Source organism: Lissotriton vulgaris, chromosome 11 (genome assembly GCF_964263255.1).
Source record: "Lissotriton vulgaris chromosome 11, aLisVul1.2, whole genome shotgun sequence".
NCBI classification, from domain to species: Eukaryota; Metazoa; Chordata; class Amphibia; order Caudata; family Salamandridae; genus Lissotriton; species Lissotriton vulgaris.
In genome coordinates, this window is record NC_141699.1 from 460,007,738 (window position 1) to 460,032,986 (window position 25,249).

Consider the following 25,249-nt stretch of genomic DNA (forward strand, 5'->3'; position numbering starts at 1 on the left):
CCTTACAAAGGAACTCAGTCTTTGCCCTCGTTTCTATATTTAAAAATGAAACTACTCTGTGACTTGCAATATTCTAAATAATACACAGCAAGGGGTACTTCAGCCCATTTTTCTTTTCTTTAATTCTATCTACGTATTCAATCGGAGAGTTATCATTAAATACAGAAAAAATCACCTGTGAGGAATAATATCCTTATTAATTAATTTACTTTTCTCCTTGGAAAATAGATTCTCAGTTTTATTATGCCGAACACATTTTAATGCTGTAAAATCATGTGCACATGACAATTATGTTTTTATGAAGTGGTTTATAATGTATGGGAAAGAGCACCTAGGCTAATTTAGGTAATAATCAACACAGACTTGCATCTAAAAGGTTGGTTTTGGCACACGGCATAAACTTTTATGTTTCATTTTGGTGTATTAAATGGCAGAGCATGCTGCTTTTCAGGTTTATCAAAACATTTTAAACAACTGTAGGCATAGAGCATAAGAAGAAAAAAGGAGTGATTCATGAAATATGTGTTGTTTTCACAAACTGCATTTTGTAGTGCATATAGTTGAACTACAATATGATCTAGTTTTTTTTGGCCTTAGGACTTTGTGCACTTAATCACTGATAACCAGTGCTAAAGTGCTTGTGCTTTCTCCTCTTAACATGGTAGAATTGGCTTAAATCTGCTTAGCATATTTAATTTACTTATAATTCCCTAGTAAAGTGGTTCTACATATGCCCAGGCCTATAAATTAAATGGTACTAGTGGGACTGCAGCGCTAATTGCGCCACCCACTTAAGTAGCCCTTTAAACATGTCTCAAGCCTGCAATTGCAGACTTTGTAGGCAGTTTGAAACTGCCATTTCAACGAGGTAAAACAATCTTTTCTAGGTCTAAGCCTTCTTTTTTAATACGCAAGCCATAAATAGGGCAGGCCACAAACAGCCCACATGGCAGGGTGCAATGCATTTAAAAAGTAGGACATGTACTTTTAAGTTTTACAAGTCCTGATAGTGAGAAACTCTTACATGTGTTTTTCACTGCTGCAAGGCCTACCTCTTCCATAGAATGACCTTATTACATTATTAAGCTGTCACTTCCAAATAGGAGCAAGTAAACAGCTCATGTTTGGTGTCTTTGGAATGGTAATGAAAAATATTTTTGGGGGTAAAGTCAGATTTTCAATTACAATTTTGAAATTTTAATAGATCAGAAAGAACTACATAAACAGCTTTTCCAGAGCAAAGCACGCTCGAAAATGATAAATAATGAATTTTACCAATAACCCCCTTCCCTAACATCCCTCGTGAACCTCCCCTTGCTCACAACCCTAAAAATGTATCATACTAACACAAAAAGTGAGAAATAAAAATGCTCTAACTAACCCTTGTTATTGATAGCAGCCACAGAAAACAAACAGTGCTCAATTACCTTAAGAAGCCCAACCGGCAGTTTAACATGTGCATGTCTCCCTTCTTATTCAGAAAATTATCGACTTCTTTCTCTCCCGCCATCGTTTTATTTAAAGCCTACTTGCACACATTTCCCTAATCAATCCCTAATTAAATCCAAGCCCTTGACCTGTTTTAACTTGCTTGCTCATGAAAAAAACTCCTGCCTAAAAGTCCCATAATGTACTAAGTCAGTTGTCAAAAACCGTGAACTCACAGAACTACAAAAATCCATGATTAATTATAAAAAACAAATAAATGTCAACATCTAATGTGTGAAAACATATGCAATCATATATGCAGCGTGATACATTAATCAATACAATATTGTGACTTAAATCAATTATACATTTGTACGTAGCGCCACAGTCATGTACTTTGCAATTGAAGAAATAATGCAATGCGTATCACCACCAGCATGCCCTGTATCAGGAAGAAACGAAGCAATGCGTCATGCTACAATCCTGTACAGTGCAATGAAGAAATAATACACTGCGCCACGTTATAGTCAGATACTGTGCCTGAAGAAATAATGCAATGTGCCACATTCCAATCAGTTAATATGCAAGGGAAAAATAACGCAGTGGTTAGCTCACCAGGCATGTATTTCGTCAGGCCCAAATGAGGTCAGGCGTCATACGACAGTTCGATTGTTCATTAGCAGCAATAATGCAAAGTGTAATACGACAGGTTTACGTGCTCCATTAACAGTGCCCCCATTATGGATCAAATGATGACACAAAAGTACTGCTTTCCCTTTGGTCCCAGAACTGTCCCTCCTTGGGTCAGCACGGGTCAGGATCCGAACAGAAGCAACGGCTTGTGCAGCTGACTGAAACAGGAAGCCGAGAGAGTGTCCCTCTAAGCCTGCCCCCCACCCCAGGTTTTGATCCATGTTACCTGGGAGGGCACAACCCCACTCTTCTCCCCGACATCAGCGACTTGGGCCTTGGTCCAGAACTCCGTCACGGGGTGCGGCGGCTTGTGCCGGCAGCTCAGCTGTTCCATGGCTGCCAGTCCAGGCTGCTGCGAATGACTCCGAGGACCCAATAACTTGTCCCGCCTTCTGGCGGTCTCAGTCCACACCGAGATAATTCCTCAGCACTGTGGAGACTTTACTTCCAATTCGGTGCACCCCCTACTCAGGCACTCCTCACTAGCACCTCAGGCTGCACTTCAACATGCACACTGTATGTCTGAGACTTGCCTCTTTTATGGTGCTCACGATGATCCAGCGATGTTCACCAATGCTCCGCTTGCACCTCAACACACACCCTGTGCGTTCGATTCTCCCCTTTTCTCTCGGTGCACACAATGTCCAGGCAATCTTCACCAATGCCCTGGCTACAACACAACACGCCCTCTGTTCATCCAAGTCTCACCTCTTTTCCCAGTGCACACGATTTCCAGGCCCCCCTCACCAACGCACTGGCTGCACAATGACACGCACTGAATGCGTCTGAGGCCCACTTCTTCTGTTGGTGCCTACGAGGCCCAGGTGCTCCTCACCAACACCCGGACTGCACCACAACACGCACACTGCGCATAAGAGCCTCATCTCGTCTCCCCGTGCACACCACGACTAGGTACTCCTCACCAAGGCCCTGGCCTGCACTTTGACACGCATCCAGCATGTCCGAGACTTAGCTTATTTCTGCGTGCCCACGATCACACGGCACAACTTCTGAGGGTCTCAAGCTGCAAAAGCACGCGCACACCATGTTGCTTGGGACTTCTCCAGAAACGTTTATGATCCTGTATTTCCAAACAGGGAGCCAGCTCACCTCGGGCCCTTGGGGGTTACAAAACACAGCACAGAGCACACTTCTTCAAGCAGGGGGACCCAACGCCTCCAAGCACAGTCCCAACAGCCTCTCCCTTAGTTAGAACAGCAAACTGTAGACCAGCCCTAGATCACGAAGCATGGATTGGTCTTTCCACTGCAGTCTCTTCAATTGCTCCTTCTTTAGCAGAGGTTCCTCTTGACCACAGAATGGGTACAAACCTTTACAGTGTCAATCCATATCGGTTTTATTCCCACTTTCAGGGGTTTCCACTCTCCTAGTTATACCCCCTAATGTCTTTGAAGTTTGTATGTGCTCAGTGGTCTCTGATCCCTCTCTAAATCAGTTCTGGGTGTCTCCCTCCCAGTGGCACCTCTTTCTCTTTGATACTTGGGTTCTGGATCCATAATCACTCAGCAGTATATGGGTCAATTGGTTTATAGCACCAGCTCAGGCCTTTTCACCTCCCGGGCTTCTCCTCCCCACTACGCTCCAGATGTAGGGCAGCCTGGTGCCATCTCAACCCCTCACTGGGTGAAGACCTCTCCCAGCTCCTCTCACCTTTCAGTTCAAGACAGACAATCCACATTTCAGAGACACACAGAAATGCTCAGAGCACAAAACTCAGCCACTTTCTAAATGAGTGGTTTATGAACACACAGTGACAAAACCACCTTCACAGAAAGATGTGTTACATCGCTGTGAGTTCATACATACTAAACTTCACCTCTCCATTTTAAATAGGCTAATAAACACAACACCCAGCCTCACCCATTCTGTCCCATGGGCAGGATGGCCTTTCAGCAGTGAAAAACGAAATGGAGAGTATTTACTGTCAGAACATAGCACAAACCTTAGTATATGTTCTACCTTTTACCTACACTGCACCCTGCCCAGGGGTTACCTGGGATCTACCACGGGGTGGCCAACATGTATGTAAAAGGGAAAGTCAGGCCTGACAAGTGGTTTCACTTGTCAGGACTACATGCTAACTTAGCATTCTGTGCGCAGGCCCTACACTGAAGGCCTGAGTTCCCTTCTCTGCGCACCTTGCATTACTAGCCCTGACACACACAGTGCACATCACTAGTGACTTTACTAGTAAGGCAAACATACCATTCATGGCCAGCCAATCACCATTACATTTTAAACAGGGAACTGTTGTATTTTGGCACTGATCAGCAGTGGCAGAGTACCTAAAGTAGGAAAACAGTCTAGGAGGATAGCAAAAAGTTTAGGGAACTATAGCCAAAAAGGCCAAGTCCTACAACAACTAACACATTGCTGCCGAGAGGGAGTGATGTGTCTGAAAAGGTTGTGCTGCAGTGCCAAAGTTCTAAAGGCCAAGGATGCACCGTATTCACGGTATGCGCACCATGTCGTAAGGACCCATCAAATAATTTGGAACAAATGTCACAGAGAAAAGTGACACATGTGCAACCACATGGACTCCAGGCTGCTTTGTGGGTTGTAAAGCAATGCTTATGTGCTACAAGCCAGCTTTGTACCACATTGGAGTGCGTCATGCATCAAAAAGTGACGTATTGGAAAAAACGTTTTCCAAAACCTCACATAGGAGACATGGAGCAAGCAGCAGCAGTTAGTGCAAGAACCCCAACACCAGCCAGGATGTCCAGACAGAACCCCAAGGGAAGAAGAAGAGTAATTTTAGTGAGGAATAGAATAACATTTTAATAACAGAAGTTACAAAGCATGAACATCAGCTCTTTGACACCTCAAAAGTGAAATAAGGGAAGAAAGCAACTGTTTGGCAGGCCATAGTGGAGACGAATAACAATGTAAGGCAAACTAAAAGGACCATTATGGAGTGCAAGAAGTGCTAGCATGACTATAAGCACAGGACCAAGGAGAAACTGGCCAACAACCTGAAGGCAGTCATGCGGACCGGAGGAGGAGTACCTCAAGAGCAGGAGGTGCTGGACCTCTTGGATGATCAGGTGACATCAGTCATACCAGCAGAGGTGGTGGCAGGGGTTGCTGGACAGAACAGTGCTGTGTGAAAGGACAGAAAGATCTACAGTGTAAGTGGCTACAAAGGGACAATATGGTGAAAATTGTCATGTTTTGTATCTAACTTTCTGTGCTGCACTGTGCTTTGTGCAAAGGAAATGTCTGGAATTTCCCACTTGTTAATTAATACATCCCATAACTTCAAGTCATACTGCACAGTCACATGTTCTATTTAACAGTCTGCCACTGTCAAGTATGTTCAATCAGTGTGTGACAAGCACCACCAGTCCAGGTTCACCTTTGTATTCTGGGACTTGTAGTGGAGTGTAGAACACAAGGCTTCAATTATTGAGGATTTGGTGAAGGCAGCACAGGAAGTCACCTTGCTGTACTGCCCTATGCCATAGTGAAAGGGCAGGTCTGCATTGTGTTTATCCAATACGGTGCATTCCTGTCCTTTCAACCTGCCCTTGTGCCCGTTTGGCAGCCTTGTGCCAAAGCAGTCACCGTTGCACAATGGTGAAAGGGTGTATGTGCTGTTGGCAGGATTATTTTTGTGCAGGAAGGGGCACCTTCCTGCAAAAAGACAATTCCGAGAACCGTTGTCCTCTTTCTATGTCTGCTGCAGAATGCAGTACACATTGAAAGAGGAAAACATTTGTAGAAATAGAGATATTTCTTCTTCTTAAGCCTCACCTTGGGAGATGCAAAAATTAAATGCATTCTCAGGTTTACAAGACAGTGCAAATCTGGGCCTGGTAATTGTGTGGAAACACCCAGGATAGTGCCCATGAAATGCCTCCTGCACAAAGTAAGGCAACACAGTGATGTACGATGTGTTAGTTTACTCAAGATTTATGAGGCCACTCAAGACACACAAGGTGTCTTTGCATGACTTCATAAATCAGAGTCAGAGCCTTGCGTCATGCATGCACAATGTTGCATGGTGCAAATGTGAATCAATGCTTTAGTAAATATGCCAGTGAGTCAGCAGGTTGCACGTCACACTATACAAACCCAAAGATCCAGGCTTGGAGCAGCACATCATGCATGGACACTTGAGACCCGACTGTGGCAATGCTGCCCCCCTTGCACAATGAGGCTAGTGTGTCCAATTTGGGTCCATGCTGCCAATTCTGGACTGTATTAAATGGAATGGGGTTGCTAGAGGATCGACTCCTTATCTGGGAGGAGGTCAGGTTTGGAGTTTGTGAAGTATCACCAAGTAGAATTTTGCACACAGCCATGTAACTCCTGTCATGTTCAAGTGTATACTGGGGTTGTTGTGCATGCAAAGGATGCACAGTACAGGACCATGATTGTTAGTTGCCTGAATAGATGGTGTGTGTGCCTGGTGGACTCCTGATTGAACTGGCACTGTCTGAATCGGGAGTCATTGCACAGCAAGGAGGTGAGTTGTTATGTGTGTACTGCTCTTTAGCCAGAGTGTTAATCATACACTGCTGTTTCTGATAGTGTTACACTTGTCTTGCAGCTGTGAAGGGATTCTGCTGAAGAGGTTATTGGTGTACTACATTCTACATATAATGTGGACCACGGTGAAGATGTAGTATGTATGAGGATGAGAGTCCTAAAAACAAATGTCTCTTTATGCCATAAACATCAAAGCAGGATGATGTCAAACAGGAAACAGTGAAGTCACAGGATGAGATATGTTTTCATGAAGATGGGCAGGATTTAGCAATGATTGGAGGGTGGGTTCTATGGGCCTAGTTGCGTGGCCAACCTGGGTTGGTACATTGTCACAGAATATCAATCATAATAGCATGTGGGCTACAGCTTGAGCCATAGCCCTAAAATACAAGCAGGGATGTTGGTCAATTACATATACTGACTTGCATTGGTGGTGTTTGTGTCACAATAGAGTCAATGTTGGATATCTGTGTCATCAGTGTGTGACAGTTAGTTGAGTTACTGGGTTGAAATGAGGATTTCCAGAGAAATCATGTACTGGTAGAAGTGAGCAGGGCTGTGTTAAGTGAGGTGTGATACTCTGCAGATAACCAACTCTGGCAAAGACAAAATGGGGTGAGCATCAGTTGTAGCAATCTTCCTAGTTTGCCTGTGCCTATCCCCGCAGAGTTGGTACAAAGTGCCAAGAATAGGGAATTATGGAGACAACTGTGTGGGTAATGAATTCATATGAGTGTACACAAATAGGAAAACCATTGTAAGTATATGTCCTTACAAATTCCTGGTTGTTAGCTGTGTAGAGTTCTGTGAATGCTTGTGAAATATGAGCTCATGGCCGCATGAATGCACAATGAGCATGTAAGACATCACTACAAGGCCGACTAGTGTGATGTACTGTCCGAACCCAGGAGCTGTCTGCTGACTTGTGACTAGACAGAATGCAGGCGTCCTGTGACTAGGTGCAATGTGCACTGTAGTGATGTCAGACATCATTAATTAAGAAAGCCAATCAGCACGACAGATGTGGACCTTACCTCAACTTACCTTCATAGGCAGGACAGGGCAGGCCAGTAAGCTGTGTAACGTTTTTAAAATGTGTGTGTTGACACAAAAACTCACCCTTTTCACACAGTGGTCGTGTGAACAATGTTGAGATTTTGCCATCAGAAAGCCAACTACACTACAACTTTTCCTCAATTCCTATGGGTAACATGTGTCATTCACATCAATGTTGGAAAGAAAGTGAATGTTAATAAAGTCTGTATGTCAGCCATAATTACACATGTCAACATCTAGCATAGATCACCATTAACATATTACAATTTCATTGCAAAGGGATAAAAAACAACTACTACCAGTCTGTCCTGGATAACCAACCTGTTGGAGATGACATCCTGCCCCCTGTGGACTGTTACATCTTCCAGAAACTCCTGCACTCCATTGGAACACCTTTTCCTGTCACGGCAAGGGAAGACAGCATTGCTGGGTCCCCAGAGGAACTGCCTACATGAGGACATGCCCCATCTACCGGCCCAATCCCAGCCCTAGACTCCAAAGAGCCACAAGTTGACTTACAACGGTGAGTGGTAGGAGTCCAGCAGCAGCTGGTAGACAATTCAGTTGGAGATGGAGACCATTGCAGGTACCCTAGAGGAAGTATGTATATGCTGCAGTCCCAATAAGGACACCTCTGAGGCAATGAAAGTCCCCAACTCTTCGCTCCTCAGAACAGAAAAGTCCCTGGCTTACATTGCTAGTGTCATGAGGTAGAGGCCACAATAACAGACCTGCCAATGTGGCACCAGTGAGTTACCCACCCAGCTGAGGCAAATCATGCCATGCTCCAACTTATGGAGTGCAAACAGGACTCCTGTATTGCAACAATGGATCCCTTCAACAACGCCCATTGCTGTTGTTGACAAGTTATCAGGCCCGTGTCAGCTCTGTGCTGCCTTCCTTGCTGGCACAGACAAATGGTGGTGGGGACAGTGGAGCCACATTTTACACCCCTAATGTGTGTGTGTGGCTCTGATCCCTCCCACACAAACACCACAACCCACAACACACACCAAGGAGGAAGAAGTGGAATTCACCAATTGTCAAGTGTAAAAGTGCCCAGTAACATGTGTCTGTGCCACTAGGCTAGTTTTACATTGTACCTGTGTTTTCTCATCATGCCACTGCCCTTTTCACCTGGTGCTATCCTCTTTTTGTATGCTCACCTGTTATTCTGATCAATGTGTGGATTGTTGATGAAGCTCCCCTTCCCTAATGGCAATTTGGACCTTCTCATCACAGGAATACTCCTCAGCTCGACATGTCACATGACATGTATTCCCAATGGACTTTGTCTAGACATCCTTTGGTCTCGAACAATGTTTGGTGTTTTGTCGCAAGACCGGCTATTTAGAAATTGCCTTGTGCAATTATGCCAATAAATGCATCACTCTGAAGCAGTGTGTTGTATGTCTTTTGCAGATATGAATAACTAAACAATGGTGGATATGTATATAAAAGAATACCTAGCATCTGGATGTAAGTGCGCTACTGCCCCTATCACATGCTCTGGTTTGACATTTCCAAGCATCTTATACATCCACTGCCATTGCATTATATGGACAGTCTATTTGAACTATTGAAAGTCATGGAGTGACCATAAGCATCAGTAAAATGTCTAGATCTGAGTGAAAAAAAGTCCAAGTAATCATAATAATTAACTTGTAAATGCAGATATAGGGGAGAGGAGATGGCCTAATGGCTACTGTGGTCGACCTTAAATCTGGGGAACCGGGTTTGAGTCTCGGCAAGGATGCAAATATCCCCATGCCTAACAAAAATGAGTGTGTCCTCATGTAAACACAACTGGTGCTTGTGTAAAGCACTCTGATACCTGATACTTTCGGGTCAAGTTTGTGCTATATAAAACTCCATTAAAACTCCATTAAGAAAAAATCACACAATTGCCTACCTGCAGAAATTGGGTCCTACTAGGCATGTGAGCCACTAACACATTTTCACTCAGCCATAAATATTTTGCTCAGTGATCACGAAAATGTGATCATTTCACATATGTCAGGTTCAATGTTTATGCTGAAGTTTTCCTATACGTATCATCAGAGATCTGACGGGAGAGCATGGCGGTCGGAAGCTGACGGTCGCGGCGGAGCTCCCCAGTGTGTGGCGTTTAAACCATCGCCAGCGGCTTCCACTTTTGTTTTTTTTTCTTCTCTTCTCCTAAAAAGCTCTGCTGTAAGGAATGCTTCCATGAAACAAGCTTTTGCTAACACTTACCTGTGTTAGCGCTCACGCCTCATCTCTGTGTCCCTCGGGGTTCACCGGAGCGCTTAGCCAGGCTGCGCAGGCTCGATCTGGCATGGACTCAATGATTTGTGGAGCCGGGGGCGGAGCAGAATTGAAAACTCTGTGGTTCCGGGAGTTGGGCGCAGCCAGAGAGTGGCGGAGAAACCCCAGGAGGCTCCCTAGGCATTTCGGTCTCGGAGGACCGGTTTTGGCTGTCTGTAGAGGAGCGGCTGGGCCAGTAAATTATGGAGTAAGTGCCGGGGATGTTAATTGGGAGGAGGTTGAGGACTGGTGCCCCATTTAGGAAAGGCTCGCTGTGACTGAGTTTCCCTGGCCTGGAATTTGACGTGAGGCAGTTCCACGGGACCCAAGGGGCTCCGGGTTCGCTTTTTTTGTTCCTCTCCTCTCGAGGGGTTTGGCAGTCACTCAGGATCTGGTTGTGTGTACAGGCACTGGAGTCCCGGTACAGCTCACAAGGCCCCTAATCTTTTTGTCAATGCTGCCGGGGGTGCTTTAAGTGGGTACGAGAGTTCTGCATGTAGAAGAGAGCTCACAGTGCTGCGAGCAGTAACCTTAGTAACCCTGGATGTTCCTCGATAGTGCCTGAGTCTGAGGCTAGGATAAGCCGCGACACATTAGGCAGTAGGACTGCTAACATTGCTAACAGCGTGTCAGTCCCACTTAATCCAGCTGTTGTTTCACCTCCCTTTGTAGAAATCAAGGCAGTCTCTAGACAAGGGAAGGAGAGTCATATTGCCGAAAATACTCCCCCAGGTAAAGGAAAGCACAGGAGGAAAGCTAGAGGGGACCTTTTATTGGGCTTAAAATTCCGCCATCACTGAAGTCCTATTACAGGGTCCTCTCTTCAACTAACTCTAAGTGGGGGAAGGACAAATCGGCTGTATGGCTACTGCCACTGTCTCTAAGCCATCTATAGCTTCTTCTGCCCTCGCGGGCAGCGCCTCTCAGCCTTCTCCGGGGCCCCTGGCCCTCCCTAATAAAGCAACGGGGGGCTGCATCACAAGACCAGCAGATTACTGTCCATTCATCTGTAGAATTATCAAATAGTTTTTCAGTACTAGAAAACCAGGACACAGACCAGGGAGAAGCCCGCAAAAGCACACCGGAAGAAGAGGTCCCTTTGTCCTCTGTTCCCGAGCTAACAGTACTTGCTCCCCAGCCTCTGACGGTACCTGGGACATTGGCCGACATCTTGCTAGGTCTGAAGGACGACATTGGTAGGAAATTTACAATTTCAGAGGTCAACCAGGTTGCTATTCAGGCGTCATGCGAGCTATTAGCCCAGAAAGTTGAGGAGGTCTCGCAAAGAACGGATGCTCTTGAGGCAGAGATCCCCAAGATCAAGGGCGCCTTATGTTCTTCCTCCATAGCAATGGACAAACTGGCTCAACAGAACCGGGAGATGAAGGATGATATTGAGCGTCTCAAAAACCACTCCAGGAAAAACAGCGTCAAAATCCTAAATGTTCCTGAAGATCTTGAAGGGGGGGACATAAAGAATTTAGTGGTTTCGCTTCTAAAAGTAACACTTCTAAAAGACTCCCCAGAGGCGGATCTGGAATTAATGGGTGACATTCCAAGGGTTCATTGTGACCCATATAGGAGAAACCCCGGGAAAGGGTGTCCTAGAAAAATCTTGGTGAACTTCTTCACTTATGCCATCAAGGAAAGAATTTTGTCTTTGGCCTTGAAAGCTGGTCATATAAAGAGCACTTTCATTTTTAGCCCTTTTTCCTTTTCTATCCGTTCAGACGTCTCCCATATTACCACCACGAAACAGTGGGAGCTGGGCAAGAGAATGGTAACTCTGAACTCATTAGGGGCCCGGACCTAGCTAAAATTCCCCGCATCTCTTCAGATTATGTGGAACAATCACATGTACAACTTGCGCCAAACAGAGGAAGTTGATATCCTAATTGACAAGATTAGAAAAGGAAGTGGGAGCGGAAGCGACAGCGGGGTCTAACTAGCAGGGATCCACCTATCATTTGGCTACTAGGGTGAAATAAAAGGGGAGAAAATATATAAAATAAGAATACAGAAATCATTGGGGAAGAGTATAGCTTATTAAAATGCCGCCACTGCTTTGATCGGTTCTTATCATCTTCAATTATTTACCTGCTGCTTAGCCACACACGGGGGGCTCTTGGCCAAGAGCATATGCTCAGAGAAGAAGGGAGGGTTCCCCTGGTCGGTGAGGGTTGTTTGGGGTCATGGGGGGCGGGAGGGCTGGGAGGGGGCGCACGGTGGGGTCGCAGTGGGAGAAAATATAAAAATTAGTCCTCATTTCCCTTATTTCCTTCTTTTGAATAAGATGTTTACGTGGTGCCTAGCCAATGGGAGGGAGGCAGATGAACTAACAATTCATGACGACTTCTAGGATGAGGTTCATCTTGTGGAACATTAACGGGCTCTGCTACTCACGAAGACAAAGGCTGATAATGAAATGCCTTGAACAATCCCCAGCCCAAGTTTTCCTCCTACAAGAGACCCACTTAAGCTCCGTTGAGAGTAAGATTACTTTTGGAAATTACAGATGGTTGGGACTGATCTGCTGCTCCGAACAGACAGTTTTTAATAAGGGAGTTGCAGTCTTAATTAGAACAGGAGTGGGAGGCACCATAAAGTCCACGTCGACAGATCACACGGGCTGGTTTATTATGGTACAAGCCGGCTTCGGGGGGTTGAGTTTTCTATAGTATCCGATTATGGCCCTAACATTGACGACCCTGCCTGTTTGCTCAGAGTACAGACCAAGTTGGTGAAGGTTACCACCCCGGTGGTTGTTGTGAGAGATTTTAATGTTCTTCTCAATCCCCTTCAAGACGGGTCAAACCATAGCCAGCATATTGCTGCCCCCGTACTCGTAGGGCAATGATTAATATGATTCATGAGCTTGGATTGGTGGACGTTTGGAAGGCTAAGAAGGGGCAGAGCCAGGTTTTCCATACTTCAGTAAAAAGCATGGGCACTCCTCAAGAATTGATTATATTCTTATGGCTAGATCAGGCTTAGAGATTTTGGAAGATATTACTATACTTCCAAGCATCTTATCTGACCATGCTCCTATTTCATTTTCACTCTCGATGGGTCGGCCTAAGCCTAACTTTGCACCCAGATGGACCTTTAAAAGGGTAATTGTATCTAAACAGGAAATAGTTTCCGCCGTTAGAACATCTAATATGAACTTTTTTTCTGACAATAAGCATTCAACGTCATTCGATTATGTCTGGGACGCATTTAAGGCCTATACTCGTGGCCTACTACATAGCCTTATATGCGCCAAGAATAGGGAGGAGGTGCAAAAATTCAGAAAATAAAAGCAGATCACGTAAAAAAAAACATTAATAATTTGATTATAGACAAGTCAGGGGCTACCTCTTGTAACCAAGAGGATATGCAGAGGTGTCTGCTCACCATGTTATCTAAACTCTACGAGGAGGCGGCCACTCTAAGCATCAATAGCATTCAAAATGGTTGGAAAATAAGGCCTTACCACGTCTGACAGCCGAGGGCCGAGACATGCTAGATAGCCAATTCATGGAGGAGGAAATCAAGCTCCATCTACATAAAATAAAGAACAATAAACCCGCAGGCGCTGATGCCCTTCCAGGTGAAGTTTACACGGCCCTCCAGGAGGTTATAGCTCCAAGGTTATGTGAGCTTTTTAACTACATATACTCTCAGATGGGAGGGTACCCCTGTCGTGGAAAGAGGCCATATTAGTGCTTATTTTGAAACCAGGGAAAGATCCCCTGAAAGCAGACTCCTATAGGCCAATCTCCCTGCTTAACGCGGATTATAAGATCTTCACCAGTATTTTGGCAGGGAGATTGGTCAAGGTGGCCCCACAACTGATTAATGCCAACCAAAGAGGCTTTATTCCAGGCAGGTATATTCAGGAGCAAACTCTGCAACTAATAGGCAGTATTGACCTAGCGTTGGCACGGTCTGAGCCCTTGGCGGTGGCTGCGTATGACGCAGCCAAGGCCTTTGACCGTGTCAACTGGGCCTTTCTATGGGAAGTTTTAAGAGCGATGGGATTTGGTTCAACATTCATACAAACTCTCATTAGGTGTTATGAGGGCGCCTCTGCTGCTATTCTTTTTAATGGTTTCTTGACACCGAGTTTTAGTATAAAAAGGGGAACACGACAGGTGTGCCCCATCTCACCCCTTTTGTTCGATATATATATCGAACCCCTTGCACAAGCATTGAGATTAGATGATCGGATCACCCCCTTTATAGCCTCTGAATACTGCTTCAAATTAGCTCTATATGCTGACGACCTGCTGGTCTATACCAACAATCTAGCGGAGGTGCTACCCAGGGTGGAGGCTACTCTGAATTAATTTGGTCTGTACTCTGGGTACTCGGTCAACACAACTAAGACTGAGGTAATGTGCTGGGGTGTTGGCAACTGGCTGGGCATCTGTAGTAAAGAGCTCAAGTACCTGGGAATAGCCATAGTACATGATCCAAATAATTTGTGTATATTTAGCAAGGACCCCCTGAAGGTATGAATTGTATAATTCCTAGGTCAGAGAAAACAATGTATCTGCAAAGTAACAACCTAGGCAATCAAAATTTACACAAACCTATTTGGTAAAGAATAATAAACAAATAGCTACAACTGACTAAAAGACATCATTTTTTATTTTTTCATAATTAAAACAGTAAACATTTCATTCGCATAACACACAGTTTAAAAAAATCACAATAGTATTAACAAGTTAAAAATTAATTAAACAGTAAACAGCAAATTCATTATCTATAGTAGATGAGTGGCAAGGTTATATGACTCTACGCGCGTTTCGGCGGCCAGCGCCTTCTTCCTGGAGTAGCCACGTAATATCTATAAGAATAGAGATGTATATCATTTCAATTTCATACATATAAACAATTCTATACAGGAAAGATTTAACATTTAAAACTTTGTCCTTTAGTAGCTATAGTATTACAAACATACATGATTTAAAAAAAGCAATCTAATCTATATTTTCCTCTATTCTTGTCATTTCCTTGTACTGATCCAGAGGGGAGATGAACTAATTCATGAATGATGACTGAGGAGATTGACATAAATATCTGTCAATTCCACTATGACTAATAAAGTTTATTATGGTTCATATATTCAATATATGTTTTTTTGGGGTGAGGAGCAGGCAATTTTTCAGGTCCCAAAGGAGTGCTGTATTGGTTTAAGAAGAGTCCAAGTAGATATACAATAAAAGAATATGTACAACATTTAACATTGTTATCTATTCTAAGTTGGTCACACTTGAAATACTCATATCTTCTAGGATAGATACGTACTACTGGTAAGGAAAATTACTTTTGTCTTTTCAAAAGGGGCGACCAAGTTTAGAATGCCATTTTTCTTATTATGACTTCTGTCGCCTCAGGGATTGCCGAAGCTTGATGGAGGAGAAAAAGTGGTACCGACTGTTAATTTTTAAATAATCTAGTTGTCATCAGTATTTAAGGGAATTATTTTCAGGTGACTTTACCTAATTAATGTAAAGGATAGATAGTCAACGTCCACCACCGGAACCCTTAGTGTTGATTTGTGCTCTGTATGGTCCACCAATTAGCTTTTCTTGAATTGTCCTTGGAGTCTAGTCTTTTGGAGAATATGAATATAAAGGGAAAATAAGAAGGTATTTATTTTATTTCCTCTATTTTTAATCAATTCTCAATGATGGTAATAGAGGTAAGGTTACTCATAGATGATTGGAAACTAGTATCTGATTCCATTATTCGTAGTTGTGATTAAGCTTACCCATTAAAATTATATCGTTCTTGTAATCGTTTTTATATGTTCTTCAGTCATAGAAGAGAAGAGGATCACAAGATGTTGTTTTGGGAAAACTTCCTATTCGCCTATAGAAAAAGGGTAAATACAAGGATTCATTAACTATCTCCTATTTTGTCCAGTCTAATTCTCCAAATATATTATTTAGCCATCTTACCTAGAGGCACGAATTCTTTTGTTTCAAGGATAAAGATGAAAATTGTAAGGGATTCTGTAATGTTGGGCAGATAGATGATATTTAAAAGATCTCCCTGCCTGTAAGGGAATAGGGAAATAAAGTGGAAGAATATATTATTTCTTATTGGGCATTGCATTAAATATGGTATCTCAGGGCTTGGTTCAGTCCTCAAACCTACCTGAGGATGGTCGGCAGGGCTCCGTACGTCCGGTGGCGGGTAGCTCGAACTGGCAACTGCAAGCGCGGCAAAATAATGAACAGACGCCTGTTAGAAGCTCTAGTTTATATATACGTCTTAATTGGTTTAGATTATGATCACCTGAATTACCTCATGTTGCTGATGGGGCGGCGATATCCTCGCGTAGTTGTCAATGTTTACACGGAGTTTTATGTCAGCCTCGCTGATTGGTGGATTGTGTTAGCGGAGTTTTATCTGTGGTTTAACGATTGGATGACCTGTGATCCTTCATTCCAAAACATAAACATGGATCGTATTTTGAACGCGGTATTTACCTACGTTGAAGTATTCGTTTCCTGTTAGATGGATTATATATTTATTACCTCCGTATTATATTTTAGTAATCCGATAAATTCGGACCTTTGCCGATTTTTATTTTTCAAAACAGACCATATATTTGACATGGCGTTCCCATTTTGTTTTAGTTACGTCTTTTCATTTTTCTATACTAGAGAGATGGTAGTATCTCTGCTCAGTTTTCACCAAGGTCATAAATATTCGGGTTGATGTCATTTATTGTTTTTGGTCGCATAATTATTAGTCGATGTTCAACAAAATGGGAACGCCATGTCAAATATATGGTCTGTTTTGAAAAATAAAAATCGGCAAAGGTCCGAATTTATCGGATTACTAAAATATAATACGGAGGTAATAAATATATAATCCATCTAACAGGAAACGAATACTTCAACGTAGGTAAATACCGCGTTCAAAATACGATCCATGTTTATGTTTTGGAATGAAGGATCACAGGTCATCCAATCGTTAAACCACAGATAAAACTCCGCTAACACAATCCACCAATCAGCGAGGCTGACATAAAACTCTGTGTAAACATTGACAACTACACGAGGATATCGCCGCCCCATCAGCAACATGAGGTAATTCAGGTGATCATAATCTAAACCAATTAAGACGTATATATAAACTAGAGCTTCTAACAGGCGTCTGTTCATTATTTTGCCGCGCTTGCAGTTGCCAGTTCGAGCTACCCGCCACCGGACGTACGGAGCCCTGCCGACCATCCTCAGGTAGGTTTGAGGACTGAACCAAGCCCTGAGATACCATATTTAATGCAATGCCCAATAAGAAATAATATATTCTTCCACTTTATTTCCCTATTCCCTTACAGGCAGGGAGATCTTTTAAATATCATCTATCTGCCCAACATTACAGAATCCCTTACAATGTTCATCTTTATCCTTGAAACAAAAGAATTCGTGCCTCTAGGTAAGATGGCTAAATAATATATTTGGAGAATTAGACTGGACAAAATAGGAGATAGTTAATGAATCCTTGTATTTACCCTTTTTCTATAGGCGAATAGGAAGTTTTCCCAAAACAACATCTTGTGATCCTCTTCTCTTCTATGACTGAAGAACATATAAAAGCGATTACAAGAACGATATAATTGTAATGGGTAAGCTTAATCACAACTACGAATAATGGAATCAGATACTAGTTTCCAATCATCTATGAGTAACCTTACCTCTATTACCATCATTGAGAATTGATTAAAAATAGAGGAAATAAAATAAATACCTTCTTATTTTCCCTTTATATTCATATTCTCCAAAAGACTAGACTCCAAGGACAATTCAAGAAAAGCTAATTGGTGGACCATACAGAGCACAAATCAACACTAAGGGTTCCGGTGGCGGACGTTGACTATCTATCCTTTACATTAATTAGGTAAAGTCACCTGAAAATAATTCCCTTAAATACTGATGACAACTAGATTATTTAAAAATTAACAGTCGGTACCACTTTTTCTCCTCCATCAAGCTTCGGCAATCCCTGAGGCGACAGAAGTCATAATAAGAAAAATGGCATTCTAAACTTGGTCGCCCCTTTTGAAAAGACAAAAGTAATTTTCCTTACCAGTAGTAAGTATCTATCCTAGAAGATATGAGTATTTCAAGTGTGACCAACTTAGAATAGATAACAATGTTAAATGTTGTACATATTCTTTTATTGTATATCTACTTGGACTCTTCTTAAACCAATACAGCACTCCTTTGGGACCTGAAAAATTGCCTGCTCCTCACCCCAAAAAAACATATATTGAATATATGAACCATAATAAACTTTATTAGTCATAGTGGAATTGACAGATATTTATGTCAATCTCCTCAGTCATCATTCATGAATTAGTTCATCTCCCCTCTGGATCAGTACAAGGAAATGACAAGAATAGAGGAAAATATAGATTAGATTGCTTTTTTTAAATCATGTATGTTTGTAATACTATAGCTACTAAAGGACAAAGTTTTAAATGTTAAATCTTTCCTGTATAGAATTGTTTATATGTATGAAATTGAAATGATATACATCTCTATTCTTATAGATATTACGTGGCTACTCCAGGAAGAAGGCGCTGGCCGCCGAAACGCGCGTAGAGTCATATAACCTTGCCACTCATCTACTATAGATAATGAATTTGCTGTTTACTGTTTAATTAATTTTTAACTTGTTAATACTATTGTGATTTTTTTAAACTGTGTGTAATGCGAATGAAATGTTTACTGTTTTAATTATGAAAAAATAAAAAATGATGTCTTTTAGTCAGTTGTAGCTATTTGTTTATTATTCTTTACCAAATAAGTTTGTGTAAATTTTGATTGCCTAGGTTGTTACTTTTTTTTCCAGATAAGCTCTTAAAAAGGCTCACTTTTACGTTCTTAATAGACTGTATTATACGCCTAAAAAAATTGCAAAATGTGTTCTCTGTCCCCTGCCTAAGTGCTCCAGATGCGACTTGGTTGAGGCCAATGACATTCATATTTTTTTTGATTGTGTTACTTTGAGCGACTTTTGGCTTAGCGTGGAGAGGGCTCTGGAAGGTATCTTTAAAGTTAAGCTGTGCCTCAACTTAGCTCGAGTTTTGTTTGGCTTGGATATGGATCTCATAAGTCTGTTATCTGTGGCGCAAGTGTTTTTTTTTTTCTGTCTCATCTTGATCGCCCACAGGGAGATTTGTAAACTGTGGAAAGATCCTAGAACCCCACTTTACGAAAATTGGTTGCGTGCTGCATTAGGCACGGCGCGTCTAGATTTGGTCTTGGCAGACAATGGCAATAACAATGTCTGGGCACCTTTGATTTTGTGGGGCAAAGAAATGAGGCTGGTCTAAGGCCTCAAAGGTCCTATGATTACACCATGCCTCGTACAAAGAAGCAGGCCTGGTTGGCCCAAGGCGAACGCAAGAACATTGCCCTGGGCACCCAGGTTGGAACGGGCCTTTATTGATAATTTTGCAGATGCCAATGGTAAAATTAGGACTAAAAGAAAAGTCAGAGTGAATGCACTCATAACATGCAGATACAAATGCACTGATTCATTCTGATTTAGCATCATACCTATGCCACTCAGTATGTGAAAGCTCAGTGATACACCTTGGATGTCATTAAGCTTGAACTGCAGCTGGTAAGTATTTGGGATCCTGTGTCAAATGATAAATGGTGTAGTGAGGCATTTTGGAATATATAGGAAGAATGTGTTCTTTTACCCCCTGAGAGCCCTCACATGCATTGAGTGTGAGTGTAACCACACTTGACGTAAATTGTGCCATATACACACATAACAATAATTAGGATCCAGAGCACAGACCGAATAACTGAGCGACATATCCCAAAGAGGAAACTTGAGGCTAATGGTTTTCTAACTTAGCAAGCAGTTGCACAAATTCACATGCAGGAAGTGCCACACCTAGCAAGTGCTCACTCAATGCCAGGGATGATTGGCGTTTCAGGGCAGGTGGGGGCTACAATAATGGCAACTAACTAGCTAACAACAATGACCCACTAGTACAATGGTGCAAGGGTGAGTGCATAAGTAGCAGGCACAAGCGCGTGCCCCAGCACAGCCAGGATTAGGCACTATAAGGTGACAGATTCCTCCCTATTATACATGTAGCATCACTTCCACACACAGTGCTACAGTAGACGACTATCTGTGTTGGGTTGTGCGTCAATTCACATGAAAAGAACCACTCATGGTTCCAAAAGAATGTTGAAGATTCCTTAAGTGATTCAATTGCAACGTAGACTGACTCTTGTCCATAGGCGTCTCACAAAGTTACACATATCTGCAATCACTGCAGAGAATTGCTACATCAAGTAACCAACTCAACCTAAGTAATTATGACAGCTATCACACAGGAAATTATTACCCATTGTGAAAGTAGAAAAAGTATGTATCTATAAATATGTTCTACTCTCAAACTAGCACTACCTATCTTACACTAACTTACACTATATAAACTAAGCCTAAACTAACTTAACCTAACTATATTACACAAACTTATCTAAGCACTACCTTAACCTACCTTAACTTAGCTACAACTATCCTATACATTTGACACAAACAACATGTTAAACATCAACCCTCCGTCTCTTAACACACATAGACAAAGACATGACAAAATACTAACATCAACTACACCTATACATAAACTTACTAAACATGTAACCTTAACAAATACATATTTTTCTGTATTTTTTTGTAATTTATTTTTTATAAAAAGGTCTAAACATTAACTCCCTATCCACTAAAACCTCAGAAATAGAGAAAAGGATAAAAGATATGTACCTACAACATTTAAAAACCTAATTGATCTAAACCTAACCTATTCACTGACTATGACCTTAACTATAAAATTACCACTTCATAAAAACTACAACAATAACATGTATGTAAAAAAGTTTAAATTAGTTAGGAGAGCTGTTCCATGGCCTCATTCATGTTTGCCATCCTGGGGCGTAAGTTTGCCTGCTCCCCACGAATAGCATCAACTTTCTGGATGAGCATCCTGAGTTCCTTTATGATGATGAAGTGGAACACAGATTCACTCCCCCTGGGACTCCCGGGCTGTGAGGGTATACGCTGTGTGGCAGGAAAGGCAGCTGGTGTGATTGGTCTTTGGGGTGGCTGTTGCTGCTTTGGACCTGTTTTGTCCTGCCTAGGGGCCAATGTTGCCATTATAGGTGTGATTGGTCAAGGAGCGATCCAGTACCCCACTGTCATTGCACAATCATACAGCTTGTGCATCTTTCAATATGCCTTGGAAATGTTCCTCACAATCACAGCACATCTCATAAGTACATGTCTCATCAGCTGTCATGTTTTCTAGGGGGATAATGGAAAAAATAGTTATCACATGCAGTACATGTACATGATATCTGTGATAAATAGTCTGACATTGTAACACAATCACATGTCCCTGACCAGCCCAATACAAGCATTAGAGATGGCTATATGGACAATATGTTGTAACTACATAGACATCCCCTGCTAGTCATGTGCCATCTGTGTGGGTTCACAAAATGTAACAGCAATCACAATATGGTGTATTCCATCAGGGCTAGACTGGGAACCCAAAGCAGCCCTGCCAATTTTATTGGACCAGCCACTCCGGGTCGGAGGTGCGGGGGGATGGGTGCATGTATGAAGCACTGCTGCTTTTGCTACTGGGAGCAGATATGTCAGCACTGCTGATTCCACCCCCCCAAGTAACAACAATGGCCCTACTGCTGCAAAACCAGCCCAACTCTTCCAGCCTCCTGGGGAAATGCATGATGCCCACTACGGCCAGTCCAGCCCTTGAGAGTGGATACCATATTATACAGGACAAAAGTTCAATCACATGTAAATGTCTTGAACAAATATTGGACACATGGGCCTGCTTACCCTAATTTTTAATTAAGAGTCGCATCATGAAAATGTGCTTATCATTGATCACCAAATTAAGCATAAGTGGATAAGGTGATACAGTAAAGGCAATGTGGCTTGGCCTCGCATACCACATCTGGAGTATCACAAGGCTGCACACGTTGCTCCCCTCACTTACTCTGTGTCAGTTTATCCTTAAATGGATAAGGGGTTGTTATATACCTCCTGTAGACTATGATTGGGAAACCTAAATAACATTTAACATCTGGCAATTGTACGGAGATGTGAAAATAATCCCCTGCATCAGATTTGCAGGGACAATCATGAGGAGCCATACTTAAACATGCTTATATACACACATCATCCCAAAGCTGCTTTCAGAGCCATACATCACAAATTGAAAATAGCATCACAGTAGTGTGTGCATCCTAGTCAGACTACTCATCTGGCCTTAAAATGTATTTTATGTGATGCATGGACCTTTACAACATATCTCTGAGGGAGGTTCAAGTACCACTGAGGCAAAATTACAACAGACATATGCCATGGTAGGCTACCATATTGAAGTTCTATATGTCCATACTATAATGAACTAATACATGAACAGACACACATATAGGCATGTCATTTGTTGTCTGTCATGGCCCTACTACATTACTTATGGTATGTAGGCCCATCACCAAAAACATATGCTGCAACTATCATAATATTCAAAAGTGTTTAGATTACAATGACAACCCAGATGCCACTGACATACATGCTTACATAATTCTATTATTTTGCAATACTGCCTCAGGGAAAAAGCTTTTTTTTACAATGATAACATGTCTTACACAACAGGTATGTTTGACCACCCTTATGGTCAGTGAAACTGACATTTCCTATCTGGAGAGCGCTCAAGCATGCGGCATGTCTGAACCCATTTTGCTGCTTTGTGATGAAACACATGTGGTATAATCACTCAGTGTGTGAATCTGATTCCATGATACCAATCCTGTTGATGATTGGTAACAGTGCCTCTGTATATATTTTGCTCATCTTCTGCCCCCAGGACCTGGCCCACTAGGGGGTAAAGTGAAAACAAGCCTGTTTTTGATGGCATAAGTCTGCCATCAAAAACAGTAAGGAAAATGCGCCACTAGTCCAGCACTGGAAGGAACAAGGACACAGAGTACAAGATATTAGATGGGTAATTCTGGAAAGAATCAAAGAGCAAATCAGATTAGGCGACAGCTCCAAAAGAAAAAACAACAGGAGCAATGGTTCATGATTAAATTTGACACCATCAAGCGTGGCCTGAACTCTAGGGAAGAATGGGAGACCCTAATTTAAGAAGAGGTTGTGTCTAATATCCACCCTTGAATCCTTTAATTTCAAAAATAGAAATACTGTAGCCGTACAGGGATTAAAAAGTAGAGGATCACGTTTACAATATGACAAGGTGAACTAGGGCCATAAACATACTAGAATATGGAGGCGTGTCAAAAGAAAATAAGTAGCCCGGAACCCCTTCAAATAATATAAAAATAAAGAAACCGAGCAATATATCAAAAAAATTAGAATCACGATAAAAATAATCTGACTGTCCTTGAACTCAATTTTTCTCAAGAGAATAAATAGGAACTAAAGAAAACTAAATTATATATTATATGAATATGAATCAGGTCATGCCCCATTAATACTAGTTGAATAACAGTCCATTTTAAGATGGCGCCGATTTTCGTGTGCCCAAGCGAAACCGCGATAAATACAATACTTGATTATATGTAAACGGTTATTTGAACATGATAACAAACAGAAAAAATAGAAAATGAAATACCATGGTATATAAATATAAATCAAGTTATGTCCCACCAACATCAGAAAAATAATAACCCATTTAAAGATGGCGCCGACTTTCGTTGCCCAAACAAACACTACGGAGCATGCGCGATCTACAACTGCAATCAATTGCAGGGAATCAGCGCGTTATAAAAACAAGAGGCGGGGAGCTCATTGCCGGTAAAGGAGACGAATGAGGCAAAAGTCCAGGATGCCAGAGCGACAGGTAAGCGGAATAACGGGTGCGTTAAACTACCAAGGGAAAGGGCAACGGGAGGGCTGAGATTACGCCCCGGGTTCAGATGGTAAATTGCAGCATGCAGATACTGATAGTTACAATGTGCGGTCTTCTACCGCGAGGAGGTCCACAATTGGGAAAAAGAGTGAGGAAACATGGAGGCTTTGAACCTATCTTTCCCCCCCCCAAAAAATATAAAGTAATGATGGGCAATTACAAAATAACTCTGTTATAAGGAATAGTTAATATGGCCACTTCATAGGAAAGAGCCAGTATTTAAGCAAGTCCAACATTCTGCACTATAAAGACTCCGCAGAGATATCAAAAAATAAAGAAGTTAATAAGAAATAAAATGCAGAAAGACAAGATTTCTTATAAAATAGCACAACATTTAACAACCCTATCTTATCCATAGAACACATCCGGTTTAAAAGTCGAATTAATGACATCGATATATGCCCGTTCATGAGAGCGTTTTATCTACAAAAAGGGAAGATAGAGGGGAAATGTACAGTATATTATTTTTTCTCCTATATGAAACTCTGGCTAATTATAACCCTTACACATACAGAGTTCTCCCGCTGTGTGAATTTATAACTTTCGAGAAGAGAGGGAGAAACATAGTCTGATAGTCTGCCCACACAAAGGAAGGACTCTCCTATCCGGAGCAGGTTCACTAATCTTAAGGTAACTAAAAGACATCATCATAGCTGGGATGAAAATCAACATGAGATCTAAAAACGCACCAATGATATAAACCCAAAGTGTTACCCTATAGGCACAAGCCATAGCAAACAACTGAAATTGTTCATAGAAGTCTCCTCGAGGACGGATGCCCCAGGGGAACCTATATACATTTAAAGGGTAAGGGGAATTCCTTAATCCTTTTCAATGGTAGATGACAGAAGAACGAATGAATGTGACATGTGAGAGTGAATGTAACTCCAAATAGGTTCCACATTAAAAGAAGCGGAGGGATGTAGATGCACGGTTACGATGACCAAGCGCCTAAAGGTTATTGCGAATATCAAAAATGTGAATCCATGTTGTAAGAACTACCACAACACACAAAAAATGCGTACTTTGTATTATCTATGTAACCCAGACAGAAAGGCGCAAAAAGGTTATTGAGAATATCAAAATTGTGAAACCATTTTGTAGGAACTTCCACCAGATTAGAATAAAAATGCGTACTCTGTATTATCTAGGTAACCTATACAGAAAACTTTCTTTTTTAAATTGTGAATGGATAGGTTTTGTCACAGTAAAGGAGCAAGTGGGGGTGTAGCCAACCAGATACTGCATAGTACGATAGAAGAATACGCCCCCAGA